Source organism: Nyctereutes procyonoides, unplaced genomic scaffold (assembly GCF_905146905.1).
Source record: "Nyctereutes procyonoides isolate TBG_1078 unplaced genomic scaffold, NYPRO_anot_genome, whole genome shotgun sequence".
Lineage (NCBI taxonomy): Eukaryota > Metazoa > Chordata > Mammalia > Carnivora > Canidae > Nyctereutes > Nyctereutes procyonoides.
Genome location: NW_026575029.1, coordinates 1,531,891 through 1,538,156, shown reverse-complemented (window position 1 = coordinate 1,538,156; position 6,266 = coordinate 1,531,891).

The following is a 6,266-nucleotide window of genomic DNA, read 5'->3' as shown; positions in this document are numbered from 1 at the left end:
CCCTAGATACATCTATTTTTTGGTGACAGCTACACCTAAAATAATGGCAGGATGGCTTAGAAGTTTAGGAAAAAGTAGCTAAAACAGGTCTCATGCCCAGAGCAACAGGCTGGGGATGTTGGCTATGACAGGAAAGGAGACTGGGTGGGAGACCAGAAAGGGGAGTCCCTGTGCTCTCTGGGACAAATTTTCTAGAGTGGCTCCTTTAAAAAAGTAAGGGACTCTATTGGCATTGTGGTTATGATATGATGGGCAAAAGACAGAGAAAGCAGCATGAGTGCCAGAGAAGGTCATCAATCAATGGCACTAAGAAAACCCATTTCTTCTCATCACGGATGGACTCTCGGCAACTTGACTCCAGTATCATTCCCTATTAGGTTAGCCCTCTGCCTTCAAGTGCTGCACTGCACATTCCTTCTCCTTCTTTCCAGCTCTTTTTGTTGTTGTTGTTATTTTTTACAAAAGAAACCCACACCAGATGCACTTTCACTTGGGCTTGCTAACTCTCCTTTAGTGCGCTCACGCTGGGGTGCTCATCTGCTTCTCTGCAGGGTACAGAAACTACCAGGTCTTGTTTATTCTCCAGAAGAAACTGGTTCAGGCACAAGAGTCTCCTGTAAGAGATGCTTGTGTCTGAGAAATGTAAGAAATACAAATCTGGTACCTCTCCTCTGGATGCTCTCAACTTCTCTCAGGGCACCATGACTGAGCAGTGAGGGTTAGAAAATCTCTACGCAAGGAAAACATCACTTTAAGAAGTCTTAAGGGTTTTTTAATGAAAACTAGGAGTTGGGTCTGAGCTTGGCCTGCACACGTATCTGTAATGTCTACCTTAAAGTTCTTATCAAAGAAGGGAAAAACATAGGCTTTAGGCTCACAGCAAAATTGAGTAGAAAATACAGAGATTTCCCAAAAGTCCCTTGCAGTCCACACATGCACAATTTACCCCATTATAAACACCCCCCCACTGGAGTGGTATATTTCCTACAATTGATGGAACTACATTGACACATGATTATCACCCAAAGTTCATAGTTTACATTAGTGTTCACTCTTGGTGTTATATGGTTTGAACAAAGAAATAATGGCATGTATCCACTAATGTAGCATCATACAGAATAATTTCACAGCCCTAAAAATCTGTGCTCTGCTTATTCACCCCTCCCTCCCTGAATGCTGCCAACCCCTGATATTTTTGCTGGGTCCAAAATTTCGCCATCGCCAGAATGTTCGACATTTGGAATTATATGCTAGGCAGCTGGAATTTTTTTGGACCAAGAATTCACTGGAACTTTCCTTTACCTACATTATCTCCTGTGTCTCTGTGAGACATCTTTACAATCTCTTCTTGATTTTGCCTTTAATATCAGGGAATGAATCCTAGTTCTCACCATCTGTCTAGTAATACCCAAAGATGCCAGACAACTGAAAACAACTTATGTTTAATAGCTTGATAAGCTACTCTCCTTCAGCACATCTCCCCCAGGAGGATCTGATCAGAACACTCACATAAAAATACAGTCAGTTTTGCTATAATGCTTGTTTTGAAAATGTAAATTTGTTCCAGCACAATTGATGTATCAAAGGATAATTTGAGCATAACAGGAATCTCATGTTTGCTTACACATGATTTCATCCACGAGAAACACTAGGTGAGCACAGAAAATGGCATTTAGTTGAACTCCGTCACCCAGGAATGCACAAAATAGGTGTGTGCGTGTACATATGCGCACAGACACACACACCTCCCAAACATGCCAGCTACCCCAATTCACGGCATGTGTTACAAGCCACACCCATTCACATTTGGCATGACAACGTCCAACCTGACTTCACTTCTTTCCCTATCCCTTCAGATTACTCTTTTTCTTTCTTTCTTTCTTTCTTTTCTTTCTTCTTTCTTTCTTTCTTTCTTTCTTTCTTTTCTTTCTTCTTTCTTTCTTTCTTTCTTTCTTTCTTTCTTTCTTTCTTTCTTTCTTTCTTTCTTTCTTTGATTTTATTTATTTATTCATGAGAGACACAGAGAGGCAGAGACATAGGCAGAGAGAGAAGGTTCCTGCAGGGACTCAATCCTAGGACCTCAGGATCATGACCTGAGCCAAAGGCAGATGCCGCCTAGGGTACACTTTTTTCACCAGTTCATGGTAACTCACCAGTTGCTGTCTTTCTGATGCCCATGTCCCCCATGCAGACTGCAGGTCTTTTTCAAGGTAAAGTGTCATTATTTATTGTAGCATTTATGAATTTCTTAACCATTTAACAAGTGTAAAACTGTGCTGCATATATATATGCCTAATAAATATAGATACACACTTAATATATATAATATATAAATATTATGCCATATATATATATATATATATATATATAAATACATATACATACACTTTTTTGGTAATGTGTCACTGGGAAAGTCTTTAAGTATTATGCCCACAAACCCATAACCCCATGGTTTTATTGCATGGTTTTGCATAACGTGCTGATTTGAGAACACATGTGTAGCATTCTAGCAGAACTGACTATATAGGACAGGATGTGAAAATGAAACTCCTTTTCTTTAGGGTTCCACTGAGGATCAAGATCATCTATGTGCCAACCTCATTTTTTCCTATGTCAAACTTGTAAAAGCGTTGGGGAAAAAAAAGTCACTTTTTCATGTACTCTTGCTTTAGGTGGGTCAGTGTTAAAGTTGAAGCAGTTGGGCATTTCTTTGTAAGTTGAAAGCTTTATTTGGAGAGAATTACCATGCACTAGGGAGCCTAAACCCACCCTCTATGGGAAAAGGATAGAGCTAACTCTGTCCACCTCCCACATGTGGTAAGACAGACTTTAAGCCACCTAGATAGCTTCCACTGATTGCACAGAGCTTGTGATTACACAGTGGGGCGGCATTGGCTTTATGCCTGAAAAAAACCTACAGCCTGGCTGATGTGATCTGAAATATACTGATCAACACTCAGTTTTTCATATCCTGCTTGAAATAACCATTTGGTCAGGTTTCACTGGGCAGGAGAAGAAATGGAAGTGAAGACTCAGGAGAGGTGTGGACAAGGTGTAGGAATGTAAGCATAGGTCAGAAGAAGGAAAGATACTAGTCTCCTAGCTCAGGATGGAGTAAGGGGCTATGAGCCAAGAAATGTAGGTGGCCTCTCAAGGCTGAAAAAGGCCAAAAAAACAGATTTTTTTTTTTTCCAGAAGGAAACACAGGCCTGTCTATACCTTGATTTTAATCTAGGGGGAAAAAAACATTTTAAACTTTTGATCTCCAGAACTGCCAGATGACAAATTTGTTTTAAGTCAGTAAGTTCAAGGTAATATGAGAGAAATAACTGTGTCCAATAATTTGGCCCAAAATAGAAAATAAATACGTATTGAGGATAGAGGCAGAGAGGAAGAGGGAGGAGAGGGAAAGACCTTGGGTTCTTACTTGAGGTATAGATTACAATCACATGTGCCCACCAGGTGCCAGCTTAGCTCCAGGGGCCAAAGCAGACCTTGCTGTGGACCAGGATGAAGACGTTTCCAAGGGCTGAGCTGTCTGGTAATGTCACAGACAGTGGCACAGGGGACAGCCCAGGAGACACACCCTACTGACTCTGTTGATGATGTATTTGGCTTGCTATGGGCAAAATATATCTTATCCATGAGTAAAATGCTGTTGTTTACAAGTAAAGTTGAAAGCATTAAAGATTTTTTTTAAAGATTTATTTATTTATTTAGTTAGTTAGTTAGTTAGTTAGTTATTTGAGAGAGAGAGAGAGAGAGAGAGAGAGAGAGAGAGAGAGAGAGAGAATGGGCAGAGGCAAAGGGAGAGAAGATGACTCTCCACTGAGCATGGAACCTTACTTGGGGCTCGATCCCAGGACCCTGAAATCATGACCTGAGCCAAAATCAAGAGTCAGATACTTAACCAACTGAGCCACCCAAGCACTCCAAAAGCGTGAAGGATTTCAATAAACTCCTTGGGGCCCATTAGAATAGGGACTCATGTTATGCCCTCCGGTTCGAGTAGCATCCTAGTGTGATGAGTGAGAGGATCTTGAGCAGCTGGCCGTGTGATGAATATTTGGGTGTGGAAGATTTTTTGGAACTGTCCCAGCTGATTGGAAGCCAGGCCTGAAAGAGCTCAGTGGGCTGGTGCTTCTTCATGCCGTGAAGGAGTCAGGAAGTGAAAAGGTAGAAAAATTTCTCCTCCGCCATCTGCTCACTCTACTCTCTTTCCTTCCCACCTGCCTCTTCCCTTAGATTCATTGATTTAGACAGAAGTAAGGCTCATCTTCAGTTGTCTGCTGATCTTTTTACTCTCTACCTCTTCACCTTTGTTTTGCTTTTCAACTCTTTACAAAACATGGTATGGAAGTTGGGTGAAGTGGGATTGTATTCCAGATCCTTCACCTTCCCAGGTGAAGGCACATACTGGGCCTGCTGGGGTAGGCCCAGGGCCTGCTGGCACATACTGACTATAAAATAAATGTTGCTTTTTGTCTGGTCCTTCTATGGTCATACCTGCCATAGGGATGGGCACACAATGGGTACATGATTTACAGTCTCAGAAAGTCATGCTATAGTTTCAAGCCAGGAAGATATGTGGACAACAATTAGTCCTACTATGTAAAATCTCAGTAACATCTGTGGCCTGCATGATTCTGGAGAGCAATGGCTCCAGAAAAATCTTATGTTAGATCTATTCAGTTAGGAAAAGGGAAATACATGATGCCATGCCTTCTGTGTCCAGGGTACTGATTAAAGTGCAAGCTATTTATAAACATTTCACTTCTCTACCATATTTATATTTATACCATGGTGTCAGTTTATTTGTTAGGCAGCACAATATTAGTGCCTGGTATAATTTAGGGACTTAATATATGTCAGGAATTTGGAATCAGAATGGGGTTTGAGTTTTCACTTTGGTTCTTAGAAAGTTTTTGACCTCAAACAGTTTTCTCAACCTTTTCAAGGCTCATTTATTCAACTGACCTTTTATCGAGTACCTACAGGAGGTTCCCCACCAAACTGTCCTGGAGGAATTACAAATAAAAGACAGAGTCCTTGCCCTGCAGAGAAAACCATTAGCCTTTAGTTTCTTCAAGTGTCAAAATTTGGATAATAGTACCCATCTTGTAGCATGTTGCGAGGATTAAATGAGATAAATTTTTATGAGAGTGCTTCACATTTAGAAGAAACTCAATAAATGTTAATTTCTTTCTTTCCCCAGTGGCAGCGTAGTGGGAAGGAAATGTTTCAGCTGGGAAATCTTTATTTGTGCTTCTCAAGTAATACTAACAGTGCCTTGGGGATGACTGGCTTAGAATAACAACTCTGAAAACAATATTAGAATGAAGGTAACTCCCTAGATTGGTAAAAATTATACAAAGCTTTTGGTCAGCCTTCAACATTTGAAAATAATCCTGTATAAGAATGACTTGAGTATAACAAGTGTTTGTTATATGATCAGATGTACTGTAGATAACCCTTTCTCCACCACCAGGGACGAGTGGAAGATAGATGAGATCTTTTAAAATCAAATTAATGGAAGTACATATTAATGATCTTGGGTTTCTGAGAGAGTCTGTTATGGCCAATATGGTAGCCACTGTAATGTAAGACATACAAAAAAAAAAAAAGTTAAACATCTCTTAATGCAGCGATACCATAATTGTTGATTCATAAAGGGGAAGATCAAAATTCTACTAATAGGATGAATATTATTTTCTCATAAGAAACTAATCTGTTTTCTTCAAGAAAATATAAGCTCACCTTAGCGACACACTTGCTCCTTGGGTGAATCATATGGAGGCTCCAACAGCCCTCATTGCTGCGAGAAGCTGAATGACCATCAGTGGCTCCATCCAAAAGCCACCCAGAACACCTTTCCTCAACAACAGGGGTTCTTGGTCCTGGTGGGCAGAAAGCCACGCTATGGGGACCCCAGGGGCATCTCAGGGGCTCCTTGTGGATTTAGGGCTTATGTTTGGTGTTTCGGAGTGAGGCATCAAGGACACATGGTTTTTCTCTGGTGATGTCAGAAAGTGGTGAAAATCCTATGACAAAATATCTAACTTTTTATCAAGGAGGCAGGAGGAATGGAGCAGACCGTTAGCGTTAGGGCTAGAGTCCATAAAGAAGCAGTCATTCCTGTTAGCCAGATGAAGGAGATGTTTAAACATTTTGTGGTTTGCCCAGTGTTCTTGTTTTTATCTGTGCTCAGACATGTTTATGAAGTGGTTTTGTTTTGTCTCCCTTCATCACAGTCACTGAGTGACCTT